General features: G+C 36.5%; 1 protein-coding gene across 44 annotated transcripts in view; it reads left to right on the top strand.

The window, feature by feature from the left end:
- Positions 1–23,787, top strand: part of BAZ2B (bromodomain adjacent to zinc finger domain 2B) — a 412,036-nt gene that overhangs the window by 16,668 nt on the left and 371,581 nt on the right. The window lies entirely within an intron of this gene.

Genomic DNA, 23,787 nt, shown 5'->3' with positions numbered 1-23,787 from the left:
TTTTTTAATTGGAGGACAAATCTCACACTGCCTTGCCCCCAAATCCAACTAATAAAGAAACCATACTTTACTAAAAGCAGAAGTCATTTTTGAACTAGGAATCTTGTAAACTACTTCAAACAGCCAGTCCTGTTCACAGAAAAGAAGTGACAGGATCTTTAACTATATAAATAATTTTGAAAGAAAATAGAAAATGAAGGTAAAATAATAGGAAATAATGTTCATTTACTGAAAATACCTATAACCCCCTCCTAAGAAACACAGGCATAAAAATAGATATATAGGCTAGGTGTAGTGGCTCACACTTGTAATCCCAGCACTTTGGGAGGCCGAGGCTGGGTGATCGCTTGAGGTCAAGAGTTCAAGACCAGTCTGACCAACATGATGAAACCCTGTCTCTACTAAAACAAACAAAAACAAAAAAACTCAGCCAGGCATGGTGGCATGTGTGTCTGTATTCCTAGCTACTCAGGAGGCTGTGACAGGAGAATCACTTAAACCCAGGAGGCAGAGGTTGCAATGAGCCAAGATCACGCCACTGCATTCCACCCTGGGCAACAGAGTGAGACTCTGTCTCAAATAAAATTAAAAAAAAAAAAGATATATAGATCAATGGAATTGAACTGAGACTTTATAACTAGACCCTTATATTTATGGTCAATTCATTTTCTTCAAGAATGCCAAGATAATTCAATGGGGGAAGAAAAACCTCTCTAACAAATGATGCTGGGATAAATGGAAATTGACATGCAGAGAATGAAGTTGGACCGCTACCTCACACCATGCACAAAAATTCATTTAAAATGGATTAAAGATCTAGCTTTAAGTACTAAAACTGTACAACTTGTAGAAAAAATTGTTATGTGAATATTACATGTAAGTATTCTTGACCTACTAGTGGTTTTTTTTAAGATATGACACCTTCAAGTATAAGCAACCAAAGAAAACTAGATAAATTGGACCTCATAAACTAAAACAAACAAAAACCTTTTGCTTCAAAAGATACCATCAAGCAAGTGAAAAGACAACACACAGAATGTGAGAAAAAGGTTGTAAATCCTATATATGACAAGGCACCTGTATCCAGAATAAAGAACCTCTTAAAACTCAACAATAAAAACACAAATAATCTAATTGTAAAATAGGTTACAATTATTGTAAAATTGGCAAAGGATTTAAATAGGTATTTTTCTAAAGAAGATATAAAAATAGCCAATAAATGCATAAAAAATAGACAATAAATGTATGCTCAGCCTCCGCAGTCATTAGGGAAATGCAAATCAAAACCACAGGGGAAGTATTTCTTCACACACACTAGTATGGCTACAATAAAAAAGTTAGTAACAAATGTTGATGAGGATGTAGAAAATTGGTACCTTCATATATTGTTGGTAGGAATGTAAAATGGCACAGCTGTTTCAGAAAGCAGTTTAGCAGTCCTCAGAAGTTTAATTATAGTTACCATATGACTCAGCAATATCATTACTAAGTATATACTAAGGAGGACTGAAAACACGTCACACAAAACCCTATACACAAATGTTCATTCATATCATAATAGCCAAAATGTGGAAACAACCCAAATGTGCAACAATGGATAAATGGATAAACAAAATGTGGTATATCCATCCAGTGGAATATTATTTAGCCTTAAAAAGGAATGAAGTTCTGCTGCATGGTGCAACATGGATGAACCTTGAAAACATTATCATTAGATATGGGAGCCAAACATAGAAGGTCACATATTGTATTATTCCATTTATATCAATGTCCAGAATAGGCAAATCCATAGAGCTGGAAAACAGATAAGTGGTTCCCAGGTACTGGGAAAAGCAAGAGGTAGAAGTGACTGCTAACGAGTATAGGGTTTCTTTTTGAGGTGATGAAAATGTACTGCAACTAGATACTGGTGTTTGTTTTATGAGGTTGTGAATATACTAAAAGCCACTGGATTATATATTTTATGTATTTGTTTGCTAGGACTGTCATAACAAATAATACTACAGGCTGGTGGCTTGAGCAACAGAAACGTATTTTCTCACCGTATGGAGTCTAGAAGTCCACAGTCAAAATGTCTCAAGGGTTGTTTTCATTCTCAGACCTCTTTCTTGGCTTGTAGATGGCTAACTTGCCTGTGGCCTCACATGGTCACCCCTTGGTCTGTGTGTTGTCTGTGTCCTAACCTCCTTGTATAAGGACACCAGTCATACTGAATTAGGGCCACATACATGATATTTTACCTTACTTGTCTATTTAAAGGTCCCGTCTCCAAATACAATCACATTCTGAGGTAGTGGAGGTGTTAGGACTTCTACACATGAATTTAGTTGGGGAGGGAGACACAACACTTTAAAACACATGGGTGAATTTTATGATATGTAAATTATGCCTCAATTTTGAAAAATATAAGAACCTACTTTTCCTTCCAAATAAATTTGAAAACTTAAATGAAAAAGTCACTTTCAGCCAGGCACAGTAGTACACACCTGTAAGTCCCAGTTACTCAAGAGGTTGAGGAAGGAGGATTGCTTGAGAACAGGAGTTTGAGGCTGTGCCTGTGAATAGTCACGGTACTCTAGCCTGGGCAACATAGTGAGACCCCATCTCTTAAAAAAAAAAAAAAAAAGATGGCCAGGTGCAATGATTCACACTTTGAGAAGTCGAGGTGCGAGGATCCCTTGAATCTAGGAGTTTTGAGACCAGCCTGGGCAACATAGTGAGACCCTGTCTCTACAAAAAATGAAAACTTAGGTATGGTGGCACATGTCTATGGTCCCAGCTACTTGGGAGACTCAGATGGGAGGATCGCTTGAGCCTAGGAGGTGGAGACTGCAGTGAGCCATGATCTCACTATTGCCCTTAGCCTGGGAGGCAGAGTGAGACCCTGTCTTAAAAAAAAAAAAAAAAAAAGTTTATTTTTAAGGCAAATATATTTCATCAAAATTGGCCACATTTGAGAAAGTTCAATTTCTGTAGAAGAAATAGAAAAGAATATCAAGGATCCACCTCATTAAAAAGCACCAGTCCCACATGGTTTTGTAGAGATAATCTATGAAACACTCAAAGATAGTCTCAGTGCTCCATAAACTGGTGCAGAGCCTTGAATGTGGATAATACCAATTCCTAAAGACAGCACAAAAAGGAAAAACAAATTATAAACCAATATCAATTGTATATATTCATACCAAGTACTAAATAAAATATTAGCAAACAAATTCCAATATCATATATTAGGAAAATAAGCTGGGCATGGTGGCTTACACCTATAAACCCAGTGCTTTTGGAGGTCAACACAGGAGGATCACTTGAAGCCAGGAGTTCAAGACCAGTGACACCCTGTCTATGAAAAAATTTAAAAATTAACCGGCATGGTGGCATGTACCTGTAGTCCTAGCTACTTGGGAAGCTGAGAAAGGACGGTGGCTTGAGCCAAGGAGTTAAAGGCTGTGAGCTGTTGTACTCTGTAGTGCTACTGAGCTGTAGTACCATTGTACTACAGCCTTGGTGACAGAATGAAACTCTGTCTCTAAAATAAAATAACACATTATGACCATATAGCATTTACAGTTGACCCTTGAGCAAAACAAGTTTGAACTGCACAGGTCCATTTATATGTAGGTTTTTTTTTGTTTTTTAATTTTTTATTTTAAAGAGACAGGTCTCACTATGTTGCCCAGACTGGTCTTGAACTCCTATCCTCAAGTGATCCTCCAGCCTCAGCCTCCTGAATGACTGCGATTGCAAGTGTGTGCTGCCATGCCCAGATTCTACAGACTTATTTCAATAAATATATTGGAATATTTTCTGAAGATTTGTGACAATTTGAAAAAACTTGCAGATGAACCACATAGCCTAGAAATATTGAAAAAAATTAAGAAGCCAGGCATGGGGGCTCATGCCTGTAATCCCAGCACTTTGGGAGACCGAGGTGGGCAGATCACCTGAAGTCAGGAGTTCAAGACCAGCCTGGCCAACATGGTGAAACCCCCACCTCTACTAAAAATACAAAAAAATAGCAGGGTGTGGTACTCTGCATGCCTGTAATCCCAGCTACTTGGGAGGCTGAGGCAGGAGAATCACTTGAACCTGGAAGTCGGAGGTTACAGTGAGCTGAGATTGTGCCACTGCATTCTAGCCTGGGCAACAGAGTAAGACTCCGTCTCTAAAAGAAAAAAAAATTAAGAAAAAGATATATCATGAATGCATGAAATATATGTAGATACTAGTCTGTTTTATCATTTAATACCATAAAATATACACGAATCTGATATAAAAAGTTAAAATTTATCAAAACTTACACATATAAACAGGTCATACATAGCATCACTCACAGTGGAGAGAAATGTAAGCAAGCAGAATGATGCAGTATTAATAACTGCATAAAGTTAATTGTAGCACATGTACTGCTGTAGTAATTTTGCAGCTGCCTCATATTGCTATTGTGGTGAGTTCAAGTGTTCATAGTATATGCTTAAAAGGCCTTATGATACTTATCATCTCCAGATGAGCAGTTCATCTCTTCAGTAAATGGCATTGTATCACAGTAAAAAGTGATCTTTTGCAGTTCTTATGTATTCTTTATCCTGTTTAGTGTAATACCGTAAACCATGAGTAACACTATAGGATCCATACAAAGTGCTACTGGTGATGCTGGAGTTGCTACCAAGAAGCAGTGAAGTCATGACATTACAATAAAAAGTCGAATTGCTTGAGATGTACTATAGATTGAGGTGTGCTGCTACAGATGCCTTTTTTTCCATTTCAGATGGGCAATTCTGTAAACAATCTTGTAAACAGATGACATAAACTTACAGTATCAGTAAATACAGTACAATACTGTAAATGTATTTTCTTTCCCGTATTTTCTTTTTTTTTTTTTTTTTTTTTTTTGAGACGGAGTCTCGCTCTGTCGCCCAGCCCAGGCTGGAGTGCAGTGGCGCGATCTCGGCTCACTGCAAGCTCCGCCTCCCGGGTTCACGCCATTCTCCTGCCTCAGCCTCCCGAGTAGCTGGGACTACAGGCGCCCACAACCGCGCCCGGCTAATTTTTTGTATTTTTAGTAGAGACGGGGTTTCACCGTGGTCTTGATCTCCTGACCTTGTGATCCGCCCGTCTCGGCCTCCCAAAGTGCTGGGATTACAGGCGTGAGCCACCGCGCCCGGCCCTCCCGTATTTTCTTAATAACCTTTTCTGTAGCCTACTTTATTGTAAGAATACAGTATTGTATGTAACATACAAAATATGTGTTAATTGACTATGTTATAGGTAAGGCATCTCAGTAGGCAATTAGTAGTTAAGTTTTTGGGGAGTCAAAAGTTATGTGCAGATTTTCACCTGAGTGGGGAGTCAGCACCCCTGCCCCGACATTGTTCAAGGGTCAGCTGTTGTCCAAAAACACAAGATTGTTTCAATATTGGGAAAGCCATTAATATACTATATTAATACATATAGGGATAAATCATATAATTATCTCCGTAGATGCTGCAAAAACCTTTAACAAAAATCAACATCTTCTGATAAAAGCACTTAAGAAAATAGGAATTGATGGGCATTTTCTTAACATGATAAATATATATACACACCTTATATGTATAGGTACACATACACACACACACCCCCCCCCCTTAGTCTTAAAGTCATCATAATGGAAAACGCCAAGGGCATTTTTACTAGTACCATCAGGAGCAAGGCAAGGATATCTAGTAACTACACTGTTATTCATCACATTACTGGGGATATTAGCCAGTACAGTTAAAGAAGAGGAATCAGTAGAGGCATAACAGAAGAGAAGAAATAAAACTATCTCTATTTGCAGATGATAAGATAGTATATCTGGAAAACCCTAGAGCAAGGGTTAGCAAACTGAGAGCCAAATTTAGCCATATATACTTGGTTTTGTATTGCCTCTGTCATCTTTTGCACTACACCAGCAGAGTGGAACAGTTGGGATAAGAACTTTTTGGCATACAAAAATGAAATATTTACAGTCTGGTGTTTTGACTGAAAAGATACAGTGTGTGGACTTCTGCACTAGAAAATCAATGATAAAACTAACTCAAATAATTAAAAAATCAGTAACTAGTAGGCTATAAAATTAGCGTTCAGAAATTAATATTTTGTATGTATATAAATAACTATCAGTTAGAAAATAGAGTGGTAAGGGATACCCCAATTAAATACAACGAAGAAGATAAAATACTTAGGAATAAATGTAACCAGAAGTATGTCAAAGCTATTTGAGAAAAGCTTTAAAATACTTGTGAAAGACAATCTCAATAAAAATACCAGCATGGCCTTTTGGCTCTACGAGCAGCACCACGGCAGTTGGCAAGAACAAGCGCCTTATGAAAGGTGGCAGAAGGGAGTCAAGGAGAAAGTGGTTGATCCATTTTCTAAGAAAGATTGATATAATGTGAAAATACCTGCTATGTTCAATATAAGAAATGTTGGAAAGACGCTAGTCACCAGGATCCAAGGAACCAAAACTGTATCTGATGGCCTCAAGGTTCATGTTTTTGAAGTGAGTCTTGCTGATTTGCAGAATGATGAAGTCGCATTTAGAAAAATTCAAACTGATTACTGAAGATGTTCAGGGCAAAAACTGCCCAACTTCCATGTCATGGATCTTACTTGTAACAAAATGTATTCTATGGTCAAAAAATGGCAGACAATGATTGAAGCTCCTGTTCATGTCAAGACTACTGATGGTTACTTGGCTTCATCTGTTCTGTGTTGACTTTACTAAAAAACACAACAATCAGATACGGATGACCTCTTAGGCTCAGCACCAGCAAGTCTGCCAAATCTGGAAGAAGATGATGGAAATCATGACCCGAGAGGTGCAGACAAATGACTTGAAAGAAGTGATCAATAAATTGATTCCAGACAACATTGAAAAAGACATAGAAAATCCTTGCCAATCTATTTTTTCCTCTCCATGATGTCTTCATTAGAAAAGTAAAAAAGCTAGCCGGGAACAGTGGCTCATGCCTCTAATCCCAACACTTTGGGAAACTGAGGTGGGCAGGTAATTTGAGGTCAGGAATTTGAGACCAGCCTGGCCAACATGGTGAAACCCCATCTCTACTAAAAATACAAAGAAATAAGCTGGGCGTGGTGGTATGCACCTGTAATCCCAACTACTCAGGAGACTGAGGCAGGAGGATCACTTGAACCTGGGAGGCAGAGGTTGCAGTGAGCCAAGATCATTCCACTGCACTCTAGCCTGGGAGACAAGAGTGAGACTCCATTTAAAAAAAAAAAAAAAGAAGAAGAAAAGTACAAATGCTGAAGAAGCCCAAGTTTGAATTGAGAAAACTCGTGGAGCTTCATGGTGAAGGTAGTAGTTCAGGAAAAGCCACTGGGGATGAGACAGATGCTAAAGTTGAACGAGCTGATGGATATGAACCACCAGTCCAAGAATCTGTTTAAAGTTCAGACTTACAATAGTGCCAAATAAAAAGTCCTATTTGTGAGAAAAATACATGCTTTTTTATGGAGCTGGACAAGTAGATGTAGAATGGAATTCTAGTCAGAAATTGTTTCAGGCAAAAATCAGCAGTGGATTTTACAGTATTTTGTGAAGAGTTGATTACAAGGAGCATGTTTTTACATGCTCAAAATATCTCCCCACAAGATAGTAATCAAGAATGGAAAAAATAGCAACTATACAATGGACATGCATGACATATACCACCTTTACGAAGTTGCAAAAGTTAACACTAACAGTAGTGGAACCAATAGCATGCGTGTTGACAGGATGCACAAAGAAGAGCACATCACTTCTGCCGTATTACTGCAAAAATGCATAACCTGAACATAAACATGAAGAACCATCAGTAAAGCCCAAATTGAGAGACATTTCACAAAATAAATAGTTTGTACTTTTCAAAAATGTCAAGATCATGAAAAACAAAGACTGAAGAATGCATTCCAGATCCAAGAAGTCCAAAGAGGTATGACCTTTAAAAATAATGTATGACCCTCGATTGGATCATGGGCTAGGATGGAAACAATTTTTATTTTATATTACTCTTTTATCATATTTTTGTTATAAAGTACATTAGTGAAACAAATGGTGAAATGTGAAGGTCTGTATTGGATAGTATTGTATTAATGCTCATTTCCTTATTTTGATAAATGTACTTTTAACAGAAATATACGTTGAAATATTCAGGTGTAAAAGTGAATGATGAAAAATATCTTTATAAAGGGAGCAGAAAGAGACTGATAAGGTAAATGTGGTGAAATGTTAAGTTTGGGGAATCTGAGTAACATGTATATGGAACTTCCTTGTGCTTTTTAAAAAATGAATGTCTGGGCTGGACCTGGTGTCTCATGCTTGTAGTTCCAGCACTTTGGGAAGCTGCTTGAGCTTAGGAGTTCAAGGCAAGCCTGGGCAACATAACAAGACCTCATCTCTACTAAAAATTAAAAAAAAAAAAAAACTAGCTGGGCATGGTGGCACATGCCTGTAGTCCCAGCTAGGAAAGCTGAGGTGGGAGGATTGCTTGAGTCAGGGAGATCAAGGTGGCAGTGAACTATGATCTCACATTGACTTTCAGCCTGGGTGACAGAGCAAGATTCTGCCTTAAAAAACAATAATAAAAGAAAAAATAAACTTTTACTTTAGAATAATTTAAGATATGTAAAAGTAGATAAAGAAAAAATTTGTCCTATACTCACAACATTTCTGATACCAAATGTGTCAATTTTCCACGCCAAGCAATTCTCCAGTTTACTGTGGACACCAGTGCAATTTAATTTGATTCTGATACTATCTACCTAGGGTTAGCATCAGACCCCACAGGCTAAGTAAGGCCTTAGTCCTACAAGACTGCCTCAATCCCAGCTTCAGACACCAATCAAAATCCCAGGTCTCCAGTACTTCTGACTAACTTGACTACAAATTGGGAGTTCCCATAACCTCTGCCTCATGTTCAGCAATTTATTATAATAGCTTACAGAACTCAGGGAAACACTTTACTATTACCAGTTTATTATAAAGGATACAAATGCACAAATAGATAAAAAGGCATATAGGGTGAGGTCTGGAAGGGTCTGAGTACAGGAGCTTCTGTCTCCATGGAGCTTTGGACACATCCTGCCTCCTGGCATGTTAATGCATTCAACCTGGAAGCTCTCTGAACCTGTTAGATTAAGGTTTTCATGAAGGTTCCATTACAGAGATGTGATTGATTAAATCATTGGCCATTGGTGATTGACTACAGTCTCCACCCTTTCTTCCCTCCCCCAGAGGTCTGGGGGAAGGATTGAATGTTTGAACCATCTGATCACATGGTTGGTTGCCCTGGCAACCAGCCTCTGTCTTGAGGCTTTTCACCTTAGTAGCATAAATTCAGGTATAGTTGAAAGGAGCTTGGTATGAATAGCAAAACATTCTCCTCCACCTCATTATTACTCAAGAAGCTTCCAGAGTTTTATAAAGTTTGTTCCAGGAACTGGGGACAAAAACCAAATACTCTATTTATCACAGTCGAAAAAAATAGTGCAGTGAGTTATTATATAATACAACCTCAGTTTCAGTTTCCTCTAATGTTAATATTTTCATTTACTGTAGTACTTTTTTTTTTCTTTTTTTTTTTTTTTTGGAGACAAGAGTCTCGCTCTGTCACCCAGGCCGGAGTGCAGCGCCGCGATCTCAGCTCCCTGCAAGCTCCGCCTGCTGGGTTCATGCCATTCTCCTGCCTCAGCCTCCGGAGTAGGTGGGACTGCAGGCGTCCGCCACCATGACTGTCTAACTTTTTGTATTTTTAGTAGAGACGGGGTTTCATCATGTTCGATCTCCTGACCTTGTGATCCGCCCGCCTCGGCCTCCCAAAGTGCTGGGATTACAGGCGTGAGCCACCATGTCCGGCCTACTGTGGTACATTTTTTTAAACTAAGAAACCAACGTTAGCACATTACTATTATCTAAACCCCAGACTATTTGGATTTCACCTGTTTTTCTATTAATGTCTTTTTAAACTCCAGACTTCATTCAGATTTCACTTATTATTTTTTTAATATCCCTTTTCTGCTCAAGGTCCAATTCAGTTTACTACGTTGCATTTAGTTGCTACATCTCTCAAATCTCTTCTGGTCTGTGATAGTTTCTTAGTGTTGTTTTCCGGTGAGGTAAACCTTGATATCTTAGTTAAGGTAGTACTCTGCCATATTTTCTCTCTCTCTCTCTTCTCTCTCTCTCTCTCTCTCTCTCTCTCTCTCCCTCTCCCTCTCCCTCCCCCCCCCATCCAAGCTGGAATGTAATGATGCTATCATAGCTCAATGTAACCTTGAACTCCTGGGTTCAAGGGCTCCTCCTGCCTCACCCTCCTGAGTAGCTGGGACTACAGGCACGTCCCACTACACTCAGCTAACTATTTTTAAATTTTTTGTAGAGACAAGGTCTTTCTATGTTGCCCAAGGTGGTCTTGAAATCCTGTCCTTTAGTAATCCTCCTGCCTCAGCCTCCCAAAGCATTGGGATTACAGGTGGGGGCCACCAGGGCCAGCCTCTATTATTCTTTCTTGTTAAATTCCAATTTTTTCTTCTTCTTTTCTTTGGAAAGGAATCACTAAGTCCAGCTCACTCTGAAAGGAAGGAGTTGAGGTCAGGGGGTGCAGTTAAGTTTCTCCTGGAGGGAAGAGTTTCTATATATCTTACATATCCTGTAAGGAATATTTGACTCTTATTTATTATTCATCATATATTTATAACAGTATGAGCTTATGTTTATTTATTTTATTCTTTGCATTATAGTGTAATATTGCATTATGTATAGTGTAATAATGCCATTATGTATAGTGTAATCATGCCAAATTATTCCAGCATTGGCCATGGGGAGTTCTCTGTGGTAGGCTTCTATGGCCCTTTAACATGGCCCCATTCCTTTGTTTTTTGAGCATTTTTTTGCTTTCTGGTACTACAAGATGCTTTTGCCTTTTCTTCTATTTTCTCTCTTCCAGCCCTATAATCAGATATTTCTTCAAGGTTTCCTTGTTCCTTTTTTTAGGGAATGATATTTAGAAACCAAGACCTTGGCACTAAGTAATTTGTACCATGTTTTCTTTAAGTGTAAAATTACTGCAAAAAAAACAATTTAAGAACTGAATGTTGTAAGATGCACATCCCATTTGTAATTCTTAAGTGTTCTACCTTAGTTAAGCTGTTACGTCAGTTACCAAATGTTACCTTATTTATAGATACTTCTTTCTAAATAAAAATTGTATTTATACTTCACTTGGTATCTGGAAGTTGTTAATAAAATTAAACTACAACCTCAGTACAACATTTTTGTATATTTTATTTGTAACGTTTTCCATAAGGTAGAAACACCTTGTCATGTTTTGCTCTTATGAAAAGCATAGAGACCTGTGATTAAATCCATAAAACTTTATATAACAAAACTAATCAGTAAGCAGTCTAGTTTAATATGCATACATAAAAGGGTATAGCAGAGCCATAAAGGAAGGCGTTCTGGACATTACCATGACTCTTTCATGCAATGATACCTCTACCCACAAATTCCACTTTAGTGAATAAGCAGGATGAGGACAGCTTGGCCTGTTTGGCAGGAAATTCTGTGTATGAAAATATAGCATTTCTTTCAGAACTTTTTAAAAATACCTTTTTGATCTATGATATATAATAAGGTTACTACTAAATCAAATTATTTTATTCTGTATCATAGAATCTCATTGTAGAAAATAAATTATTTCTTCCAGAATATATTAGAATGGATAAGGAATGTGTGCAAATAAGAGTATAGCTATGCTTTAACTTTTAGTGACACTTAAGAGTATATTACCAAATAATGTAAAGGGGAATATGAGTAAAGACAGTTACAGTGTATGGTCTGATCCCTGTTTCCCAGCTACTTGGGAGACTGAGTTGGGAGGATCACTTGAGCCCAGGACTTTGAGGCTGCAGTGAACCATGATTGCACCACTGTACTCCAGCCTTTACAAAGAGAAAAAGAAATAATTCATTCTATCATTGTGTAGACAATATAGTCCAACTAATTACTACTTCTTCCACTTTTTCTTTATTTAGTGGGTAACCAAGGGTCAGTTTGGCAATTTCTTAGAAAGCTAACCATGCACTTACTACACAACTCAGCAATCTCATTCCCAGGTTTTACTGAAGAGAAATGAAAATTTAATGTTCACACAAAAAGCTGCACATCAGTGTTCATAGCAGCTTTATTCATGCTTGTCAAAAATCCTAAACAGCACAAATACTCATCAACTTTTGAATTGTTAAAGTGTGGGACATCCATGCAGTGGAATTATTCAGTAGTACAAAAGAACAAACTACTGATAAATACAACAGCATGGATGAATCTCATGTGTATTATGCTAAGTGAAGGAAGCCAGACCCAAAAGGCTGCTTACTGTAATTATTGCATTTATATGACATTCTGGAAAAGATAAAAATAGGACAGGACTAACAGCAGTGGTTGCCAGCAGCTGGAGGACAGAGGAGTTGCCTACTGTGTAGGCTGAATAATGGCCTCCCAGAGATATCCACATTCTAATTTCTAGAACCTGAAAGTGTTACCTTATAGAGCAAAAAAGACTTTGTAGATATGACTGAAAATCTTGAGATGGGGCAGCAGTTGTCTTGGATTATCTGAGTAAGCTCTGAATTTAATCACAAAGATACTTAAAGAGAAAAAAGTGTTAATAGGGGAGAAGGTGGCAATATGAAGACAAAGCACACATTGCAGTAATGTAGCCAGGAACCAAGGAATACTGGCAGTCCCTACAAGCTGAAAGGAATAAGAAACAGATTATCTTCCCTGAAGCTTCCAGAAGGAACCAGCCCTGTTAACACCTTGATTTTAGCCTCATACAATTCATTTCACACTTCTGATATGAGGAACTATGTTTGTGTTATTTTAAGGAACCAAGTTTATGGCAATTTTTTATAGCAGCAACAAGAAAACTAACACAACTACAAAGGGGCATAAGGGAATATTTTGGAGTGATGAAACTGTTCTATATTTTGGTTGTGGTGGTGGTTATAACTCTGTTTGTTTTAACTTATAAAACAATATGCTAAAAAGTGTGATTTTAGCTAAGCATGGTGGTGCATGCCTGTAGTCCCAGTTTCTCAGGAGGCTGAGGTGAAGGGGTTGCTTGAGCCCAGGAGTTTGAGACCAGTCTGGGAGTTTGAGACCAGCCTGGAGAGCGTAGAAAGAACCCATCTCTTAAAAAAATTGTGTGAACGTGCTGTATGTTAGTTATACTATAATAAACCTGACTAAATTTTAAAGAAATGTTTCATTCAGAACATGTTTTCCCAAAGAAAAAAAATATACATTAGATATGCTGCTTGGTGTCTTGGACAGCCCAAGGAAAGTCTATACATTTGTCGAAAGTATAATACAGATGGCAACTCTATACAAGTAAATAGAGCATAAATAATTATGCTCCATGGAGGGAATGCACTCCGAATTCTTATACAGTTAGCCAAAAATATCAAAAAGTTTTTTTAAAAAAAAAAGGACAATGTAAGGGAAAGTCTGCTGGGAGGACTCCTAGAAATGTGTGTGTGTGTGTGTGTGTGCGTGTGTGTGTGTGTGGTTTTATCTCTAAAACAGAGATGCACGAGAAGAAATGGTGCTTTTTTTCCTCTTCTGGAATAATTTCAAGAGAATGTAGTGTTTGGAACTGCTGCAGCCAAGAAGAAAACAGAGGAAATTTTAGAGAAGTTGAGCTGGTATTGTATTACTGAGTTGATGAATTAGTCAACCCTGGAACTGTTCTATCTTCTCGTTATACGAAATAATCAGCATTCTCTGCCCCCACCTCACCCAATGCCCCTACATAGTTGGCTCTGCTATTTTGCATAGCCAAGAGCTTCTGTGCACGGTATCTTCTATTGTCTCCCCCAGATTTACTTCAGCATTCTCCTTTCTGCACTCCGTTCTGGATGGTTGAACAATATTAGTAGACTCTCTTGCCTTCTAGTTTCAAATGTTTTGGGTGTAACCCTGACTGTATGTTATTCAAACTGATAAAACTGTCCTTCGATATAGTAATTCTCTCTTTCAATCTAGCATTTATCAGATCTGTTAAGGTTTTTATTTCAGTGACTATGTTTTTCTTGTCTAAGATGTCGATTTGTTTCTTTTTCCTTCTTTTTGTTTTTTGGTCAAACTGTGTCTGGTCTGTTTCTTTTTTATATCTATGTATTGTGTCATTTCTACCTGATTTTGTTTTATAATTTATTATCTTTTTTGATGAATGTGAATTCTTTATTACTCTGAACATCTTAAACACTTAAACACTGATTTTTAAAATCTGTCAGATTTGTATAAAATTATTTTTTATAGTAAACTAGTGTTCTGATTATTAATTTTGATAGCTGTTTTACCATGAGATACTCTCTTATGGTAATTTTCTCTTACGGTAAATTTTACCATGAGATTTTCTCTTATGGTAAGACATATGGTATTTCTCTTATGGTAAAACTTACGGTATTGGAATTTAGCAGGCTCGTTTTAAGTAGAAGGAAATTTTAAAGTTTTTCTTTTCCCCCCTTTCTCCTTTACTTCTTGATCTATACTCAGAAGTCTCTCCCTAGCAATTTTGAGGTTACCTCTACCCAAGTCTTGCCCCAGTCTATGAATGGGTTTTGTGTCATCATTTCAGAGCTGTTACACTGTCATATTATTTAGGGATACTGCTCATCCTGACAGGCATGATCATGAGCTATATTTTTGTCTTCCTGTCTGCTGAGCCAATGTAACTCCACAGAACTGGAGCCCAGGCAATAGGTTGGTAGCACATTTTGTAGCCTTATTTTGCAATAGGGGGTAACAGCCCCTACTGCAAAGGACAGGAATAAGGATAAGGAATATATACAAGGAATACATCTTATTCCTGTCCTGAAGCTACCTGTAGTTTCAAATAGTGAGCCTGTCTCTGAACCCTTATTATCACATACAACATATTTAGTGAGCATTTCTCCACAGAGGCTGAATTTTCAGCTGCTGTCACTGCCTGCTTTTGAACTGGAGACTAGCGTGCCCAGGGTAACAACCCATTCATTAATTTGTATTACTCTTCAGTTTTTGGTCCATATGTTTGTTTTGACTTTGAACCTGATTGTACCTTTTGGTTTTCTACTTTAAAATTTTATTTGACATTTTAATCTATTTTGGAATATAGGAAATAAATCCATGTATATACTTATTCTATCAGAATCTAACCCTGGTATCTAACAAATAGGTAGTATGAAGACATAAAAGCACAGATTTATTGTCAAGTAAGTACAAGACACAAAGTTCAAAGAATTAGCTTAACGCAGTGGATAATAAAAAAGATTTTTCAATTTCTTAACAGGTTGTAACCTTCATCTTCTTTTCCTCTTTGTCCTTGCTTTCCTTTTTGTAAGATTATACTTTTTTCTCGTGTGCACATTGGATTTTGTTCTGGTACTAACCGATGGCAGTCCAGAACTACCCCAGCAGTTTTTCTTGCTCAGTCTTGTAAAAAAATCACACATTATTAACGTAATAAGCCTAGGATTAAGAATGTTACAGAACGTAATTTTTTCCTTAAAGCGAAAATAATTTTTATAAGTTAGAGTTTATTGAGAATAATTTTTCCTAAGCCAGAGATACAAAATTCATCGCAATGGGAGTCCCAACTCTGATTATGTAGTAATTACTGCCTAGAACTGTGCATTGAGCATTGAGGCTGCATCAACAAAGCAAAGTGCACTTTGAATGATTTTTGATGTATGCCATGGGCAGAGAAAGAGGGAATAGTGGCCCAAGTATTTGGCATTTCCTTCCTAGGTTTTTAAGTAAATTATTATATATTCTCATGTTTAAAAGAAGTTTAATTTTCCTATTTCACTTTTCTCATATATAAATATGAATCACTGTCTTCTTAATGTCAATTCCTGAATAGTGATGAAGTAATTTAGGCATTGAAAGCATTTATTTAAATTATTACTTTTATGGAAGTTACATTTTCATATCACATTCTGTATAAAGGTCAGAATTAGGAAAGGCTTATAATGTTAAATCACCTACATTTAAAAATTATTTAATAGAAGAGAACCTAGATACAAACGCTTATGGCCATTTTATTCATAATCACCTAAGACAGAAAACAACCCACATGTTCTTCCATGGCTGAATATATAAACAAACTCTGCTATTTTACTTTATACTATACTATTCTATATACTACCACATAGTATATAATATACTCTGGAATGCTGCTCAGCAATAAAAAAGCATGTCACCTTTAACAGAGTCAGAAGAAAAAAAAGGAATGAACCCACATTCGACATCTTGAGTAGTGAATCTCAAAGTCATGCAGAATAGAAACTATTCTCAGAAAGGTTGCTTCTGTATCATGCCATTTATAAGCTATTCTTGACAAGACAAACATATATTGTTAGAAAACAGATCAGTAGTTATCAGGGGTTAGGGATTGTGAAACTGCAAAAGTAATAGTACAAGGGATTTTGGAGGTGTGTGTGATAGAAGTGTTCTGTATCCTGATTGTGGTGGTAGTTACATAAATCTGTATATGTTTTTAAGTTTACAGAACTATTTACCTCTCCCACCATCAAATCAGTTTCATAATTTTAAGTCAATTTTAGGAAAAAATTGTAGAATAATACTTTTTTTTTTTTGACACAAGGTGGTCTCACTATTACCCCAGCTGGCCCCTAACTCCTGGGCTCAAGCAGTCCTACCTATCTCAGCCTCTCGAGTAGCTGGGACTATAGGCATGCACCACTAGAATGGAAAATAGTACTATTAGTATAAGGTTATAAGTGTGCTGTGTAGGAAGCACACTTTACAGGTTGTAAGTGTGCTGTGATATGAAGTAAAAAGGAAATTCTGGAAGTTAGAATAAAATGTCTAAGAAACTATATGCAAAGAATAAAGTATATTGCAATTAGACACTTGGGATTGGTATTTAGTATTTGTATTTTGTAATGTAAAAAGTATAAAATATCTGTATTATTGATACTGCTCTATTATGGTCTGGTTGAGGGAACTTGATCAAGTAACTTAATTGCTCAAGTTATTAGGTTCTTTTTCAATGGAATGAGAAGTTTGTGCCCTGTGCTTCTCAAACTGAAATACTAATAAAACATTTTATTCCAGACTATGTTTGCATTAACACAAAATGTTTTCAATTATTTAGCGTTACGTAAAATAGATGCTCCAGAAAAATGCTCCTTTTTTTTTCTAGTGGCTTCACGTAGTCTCTGCCATTCCATTCCATTCTAATTGTAATAGCATGAGACTAGGTAACATAATAGTATTTCTCATAGCTGTAAAGTTTTGGTTTGTGTTAATTTTTGTCAGATAATTTTTTTTAAGTTTTCATCTTTAAGTATTTATTTTTTGAATACTATGCAGAACAGAAATTTAAGACCACTAGATGGGGATGTAAACAATACAGCATCTGTTTCTGGTCCTCTGAAGTAACTTGGTGCAGCTTTAAGTGTAATTCCTAGAAAAGAGGGAAGAAAACAAAGAACAAATCCACTTGTTTTTATCTTCCTAAATGTTACAGTAATCTGCATTTGGGAAAATTAAGCTTCTGAACTAAGAATGAAGTCCTCTATGCTCAAATAGCATATTGTGAAACCCAAATATGAATGACTTTAAATGACTGTCTTTGAATGACTCTCCATTGTTGCAATATGTGGCATTATTTGTTTTATAAGTGTATTTTGTCCTCACAGATGTTTAATGATAGATACAAAATTAGAAATAAAATGTAGCACTTAAGACACAGTGCAATTTTTTTCTCCTGGGTTTTTCTGCCCCTGTCTTTGATACCATAAAAAATAGTGAATGATCACTTGCCTCTTTTAAAACATACTTTAAAAACTTATATTAATTTCATGACTTATTATTTTAAGTCTTCTACCTATAATTAGCAAAAGCATAGTTACACAAAATATTAAGGATTTCTTTAAAACAAAGATTTGAAACAAAATATCATTGTGTTGTATTCAGTCTTTTAAAGAGTTTAGAAAAAAAATATTAGAAAAGGACAAGGCTTTTTGTTTTTGTAGACTTTTTCCTCTTTCTTATCTTTAAAATGAAGGAAGCTGTGTATTCTCAGGAGTTCAAATTTTTTCTTGAGAATTTTTATCATGTAACTATATTTTATTACTTTTCAAGCAAATATATGTGTTCGTTGGTAATTATATAAGCTTTAATCTTTATCCATCATTATCACTGTTGAAGATTCCCTTTCAGCACAATACAGGACTTCTGTCCAATAAGGGCTGACAATTTTATATTAATTGACGACTCAATTTTTAAAAATTGTGATATATATATATGTTACTTATGTAACATAAATTTAACCATTTTACTCGTTTTAAACCTATAACTCAGTAGCATTAAATACATTCACACTATTGTGCAACCATCCACTGTTTCCAAAACTTTTTTATCACCACAAATAGAAACTCTGTAACCATTTAGCAATAACTCCCTATTGCACCCAGTCTCTGGTAGCTTCTAATCTACTTTCTGTCTTTATGAATTTGCCTTGAATTATTCAACTTTAAAACAACTCTGTGTGTGTGTGTGTGTGTGTGTGTGTGTGTGTGTGTGTGTGTGTGTGTGTACGCGCACATTAGATACCACTGTGTTACCCAGGCTGGACTTGGACCACTGGGTTCAATCAGTCCTCTCACCTCAGCCTCCCAAGTAGCTGTGACTATAGGCACCCACCGCGTGCTCAGCTTAAAATGACTATATGTTTTAATTTTTCCACTTGAATGAGAAAATTTAATATGGTAAAGGTTTACTATTGTCATTAGGAGAAATATAATACCATGAATAGTGGTGTGTGCATATATACAAATAGTTGTGAAGTATCACAAAGAACCAAGCCACTAATATCAGTAAGTTTACAAGATACCTTATTCAGAAAAGATAATTGAAGCCAGGCATGGTGGATCACACCTGTAATCCCAGCAGTTTGGGAGGCTAAGGTGGGAGGATTGCTGGAGTTCAGGAGTTCAAGACCAGCCTGGGCAACATAGCGAGACCTCGTCTGTACTAAAAAAAAAAAAAAATAGCCTAGGCCAGGCACAGTGGCTCACGCCTGTAATCCCAGCACTTTGGGAGACCGAGGCAGGTGGATCACGAGGTCGGGAGTTCAAGACTAGCCTGGCCAAGATGGTGAAACCTTGTCTCTATTAAAAATACAAATATTAGCTGGGTGCAGTGGCAGGCGCCTGTAATCCCAGCTACTCGGGAGGTTGAGGCAGGAGAATCACCTGAACCCAGGGGGCGGAGGTTGCAGTGAGCCTAGATCGCGCCACTACACTCCAGCCTGGGTGACAGAGTGAGACTCCATCTCAAAAAAAAAAAAAAAAAAAAAAAAGCCGAACGTACTGGGGTGCGCCTGTATCCCCAGTTACTTGGGAGGCTGAGGTGGGAGGATTTAGCTTAAGCCTGTGAGATGGAGTTGCAGTGAGCTAGGATCATGCCACTACATTCCAGCCTGGGTGACAGAGTGAGACTCGGTCTCAAAAAAAAAAAAAAAAAAAAAAAAGAAAGGTAATTGAAACCTTTCAGATAGAAAAGCTATTCTCTAAAGAGGTGATATATGGGGAAATATGAAAATAGGTAGATAATTATGAAATCAGTTGGGGAAATCTGGAGAATAATTTTCTGTACATTATTTTAGATAAAATTGTACTTTAATTATCTCCAAAAAAAATTGATCTGTTTTGTTACTATTTCTTCAGATTGTCTTTCTTGGGTTTCACAATTCTATAACTGGAGAGGTTTCCCTTTATAAAGCTCTACATACATTGCTATCACATTTTTACCTTAAACTTATTCCCTCATATCCTATCTTCACCAGAAATAGTGAATACTTTCACTAAAGTATACAAATTTTTCCTATCTATGATTCAGGAATCAGAGGATTTTTACAGTTAATAGGCTCATTTAACATTTGTTAAATTGTATTCTGTTGTGCCTTTTTTTTAAACTGAAGAAGTGTGATGTGTTGATAACTTTAAAAAAATATAATATTTTATTGCCTCTTTAGTTTACTTATTATAATAGAGACAGTCTCAAATTCCTGGCCTCAAGTGATTCTGTCACCTAGGCTTCCCGAAGTGCTAGGATTACAAGCAAGAGCCACTGTGCCAGCTTATAATAAGTCTTATTCCAGTCTAAAATGAGAGGATTCTGTCTTGTCTTCCCCAGTTCTGTATTTGTGTGTTCCTTCTCTGCCAGTGAGGTACTCTGGCTCCCCAAGAGCATTTTATATGTTTACTCATTTGCTTAATGCTGCAACAAAGACAAAATCATACAAAAATGCTGCTCCAATGTCATTACAAACAATAGACTTTTAAAGTAGAGCTCAAGAAATTTTTGCATTTCTCTTTATTTTCCAGTGAAAGGTATATACTTCAAACACTGTATTCAGAAATTATTTGGATTAGTTATTTTCCTTGTTCTACATGGCTGTATTATTTATTCAAAAATCCTTATATTTATTTGTTTCTTCAGGTATTCACCTTTAGGTTTTCCCCATTTTTTTTTTTTTTTTTAAGATGGAGCTTCACTCTTGTCGCCCAGGCTGGACTGCAATGGCGCAATATCAGCTCACTGCAACCTCCACCTCCCAGGTTCAAGTGATTCTCTTGCCTCAGCCTCTCAAGTAGCTGGGATTACAGGCACATGCCACCATGCCCAGCTAATTTTTATAGTTTTTAGTAGAGACACAGTTTCACCATGTTGGCTAGGCTGGTCTCGAACTCCCAACCTGAAGTGATTGGCCCACCTCAACCTCCCAAAGTGCTGGGAATACAGGCATGAGCCACTGCACCCAGCCTTCTCCTCTCCTCTGTCCTCTGTCCTCTCTCCTCTCCTCCTCTCCTCCTCTCCTCCTCTCCTTCTCTCTTCCTCTCCTCCCCTCTCCTTCCTTCCTTCTTTCCTTCCTTCCTTCCTTCCTTCCTTCCTTCCTTCCTTCCTTCCTTCCTTCCTTCCTTCCCTCCTTCTTTCTTTCCTTCTTTCCTTCTTTCCTTCCTTCCTTCCTTCCTTCCTTCTTTCTTTTCTTTTCTCTTTTCTTTTCTTTAATTTTCTTTTCTTTTCTTTCTTTTCTGAGATAGGGTCTCACTTCGTTGCCCAGGCTGGAGTGCAACGGAGCTTACTGCTGCCCTCACTTAGTGGGCTCAGCTGATCCTCCTATCTCAGACTCCCAAGTAACTGAGACTACAGGCACATGCCACCACACTCAGGTTGTTTTTGTAGGGACAAGGTTTCACCATATTGCCCAGGCTGGTCTTGAACTCCTTGGCTCAAGCAATCCGCCCACCTCAGCCTTGCAAAGTGCTTAGGATTACAAGTATCAGCCACTGCATCTGACGTCCCTGTTCTTTTAAATTAAAAAAAAAATTAATTATATCATTTACTCTTAAATGTTCTTAAATAAAAACTGTACAAAAATATATAATCAATGAACTGTCATTCCCTCTTCTGTCCCTCTTTCACTCACCTGCTTTAGATAACTAGTTTTTTTCATTTCTGGTTGTCATTCCTCTAGAGGGTTTGTTTGTTTTGCTTCTTGGTTTTCATTCTGTGTGTGTGCGAAAATATGTATATCTTCATATGTAATTATATATTCTTCTTATGTCTTTCAGAAAAGACAGCTACTCTATGTACTTTTTTATAGTTTTGATTTATTTGATTTTTGGCTAATATATCCTGGATATATTTTTATCAGTTCATAGAGATCTTCTTTTTTTTTTTTTTTACAGCTACATAATTTGTGATGTACAGTGTGTGGGTGTCCGTAGTTTAAACTACTAATGTAAAAGCATTTATGTGTTTTTCCTGTGTTTTGCAATTACAAATAATGCTGCAATTCATCACTTTGTACATACATATTTTTATACATTTAGAGTTGTATAGTCAGGGTAAATTCCAGAAATTGAATTGTTAAATCGAAGGATAAACACCTTTGTAGTTTTGTTTGACATTGCCAAATTCTTCCCTATAGAGATTATAGTATTTTATATCCTGCCAGCAATGGTTAAGTTCCTATTTCCTCACAGCTGCACCAACAGAGTAATTGTCAAACTTTGGAGTTTTTACTGGTCTAAAGGTGAGAAATGGTATCTTAGTGTAGTTTTAATTTGCATTTGCCTCATGAAAGTGAAGCTGAATGTATTTTCATATGTTTAAGAGCCATTTCATATTATTTTTCTGAATCATCTGTTTAATTTTTTTGCCTGTTTTTCTGTTGGGATTTTAGAGTTTTTAATTGGTTATCTAAGAGTTCTTTATATATTAGGAATATTAGCCTATTACCTGTAGTTTATGTTGCAAGTATTTCCTCCTTGCTTATCATTTGTCTTTGGACTTTACTTACGATGTTTTTTGCCATGCAGAAGTTTTTCATTTTTATGTAACAGATTTGTCAATATTTTCTTTTAATGAATCTGGAGTTTGAGTCATTTATATAAAGTCTTTCTCAATACCTAAGTTATAAAGAAATTAATATATGTTTTCTTTCACTCTTGGTATCATTTCATACTTTACATTTAGAACTTAGGTCTACTTGGGGTGTATGCATATGTATAGTATGCAAAATTGATCCAGATATATCATTTTCCAAATAGCTATCTAGTTATCCCAACATTATTTATTTAAAAGTCCATTTTTCCTCTAGTCTTCTGAGATAAGCCCTTTACTGCATACTAAATTTCTAAATCTATACTTGTCAGTTTTTAAAATCTTATTCTTCCTCACTGGTCTTCTGTCTATTCAGGAGGAGGAGTCAGGAAGCCATAATACCTCCCTCTCTCCAAAAGTATAAAGTGGATGCTGCTTATATCTGGAAAAACCTTCACTCTGGTTAGCATCACTGGCAACTGTATTTCCATGAGGATTCTAAGGCCCCAGGATTCTGTACAGGATGTGGTGTTGTTTACTTTCTATTTTCATGAAAATTGCATAGTTTTGTCTTCTTCTTTTTATCTTTCCAACTTGGGAGATTTATGGGGAAGAAAAAGACAATATTGGCCATTGTTGAACATCGTTTATGTGGGTGAGATCCATTGGATTTAACAACTAAAACATTACAATCTGTGTGTTTATGCGACTGACTGGTATAAATTAGCTAAAATAAAATCCTTAAATACATTCATGGTTGTTAACACCACTTCCTCTTCAACATTTTTGAAATGTGTACCATAAATCCTAATTGTCTCAGTTGATTATAAGCAGGCTTATATTCTAAAGCAAAATTATTATTTTGTTGCAACTAGAAAACTATTCTTACATCTTATACAAAAGTTTAGAATGTTTATATGGAAAATGAAATAGTAATGCCTAACATAAACTTTATACAAAAGTTTAGAATGTTTATATGGAAAATGAAATAATAATGCCTAATATAACAATATGTACACAAAGGAAAAAAGAAGCAAAATGTTTCTGGGATGAAAATGAGGTGAAGAATTTTCAAGTCACGCTGAAGTTTGACAACATGGTTGTATTCTTGAGCGGCTCCCAAGAGAACTATTCTAAGAGTTGTGGAACAATATTACATACAGTTAGGATTAGTTGTTTTATAAAGGAATTTGTTGATATGATTAAAAATTATATATCCATGAGAAGTGGCCATTAGAGGGAAAAACAACATGCTATCCAAATCTGAAAGGCCATTAGCTTGAGCATCTCTAGTGTTTGGTCTTCATTATATAAATATATCAGATTATTTACTAAGAATACGTAAACTATTTCTGCTAGTTTGA

This window comes from Macaca fascicularis, chromosome 12, assembly GCF_037993035.2.
Source record: "Macaca fascicularis isolate 582-1 chromosome 12, T2T-MFA8v1.1".
NCBI classification, from domain to species: domain Eukaryota; kingdom Metazoa; phylum Chordata; class Mammalia; order Primates; family Cercopithecidae; genus Macaca; species Macaca fascicularis.
The sequence above is the reverse complement of the archived record's forward strand: the minus strand, read 5'-3'. Positions and strand labels throughout refer to the sequence as shown.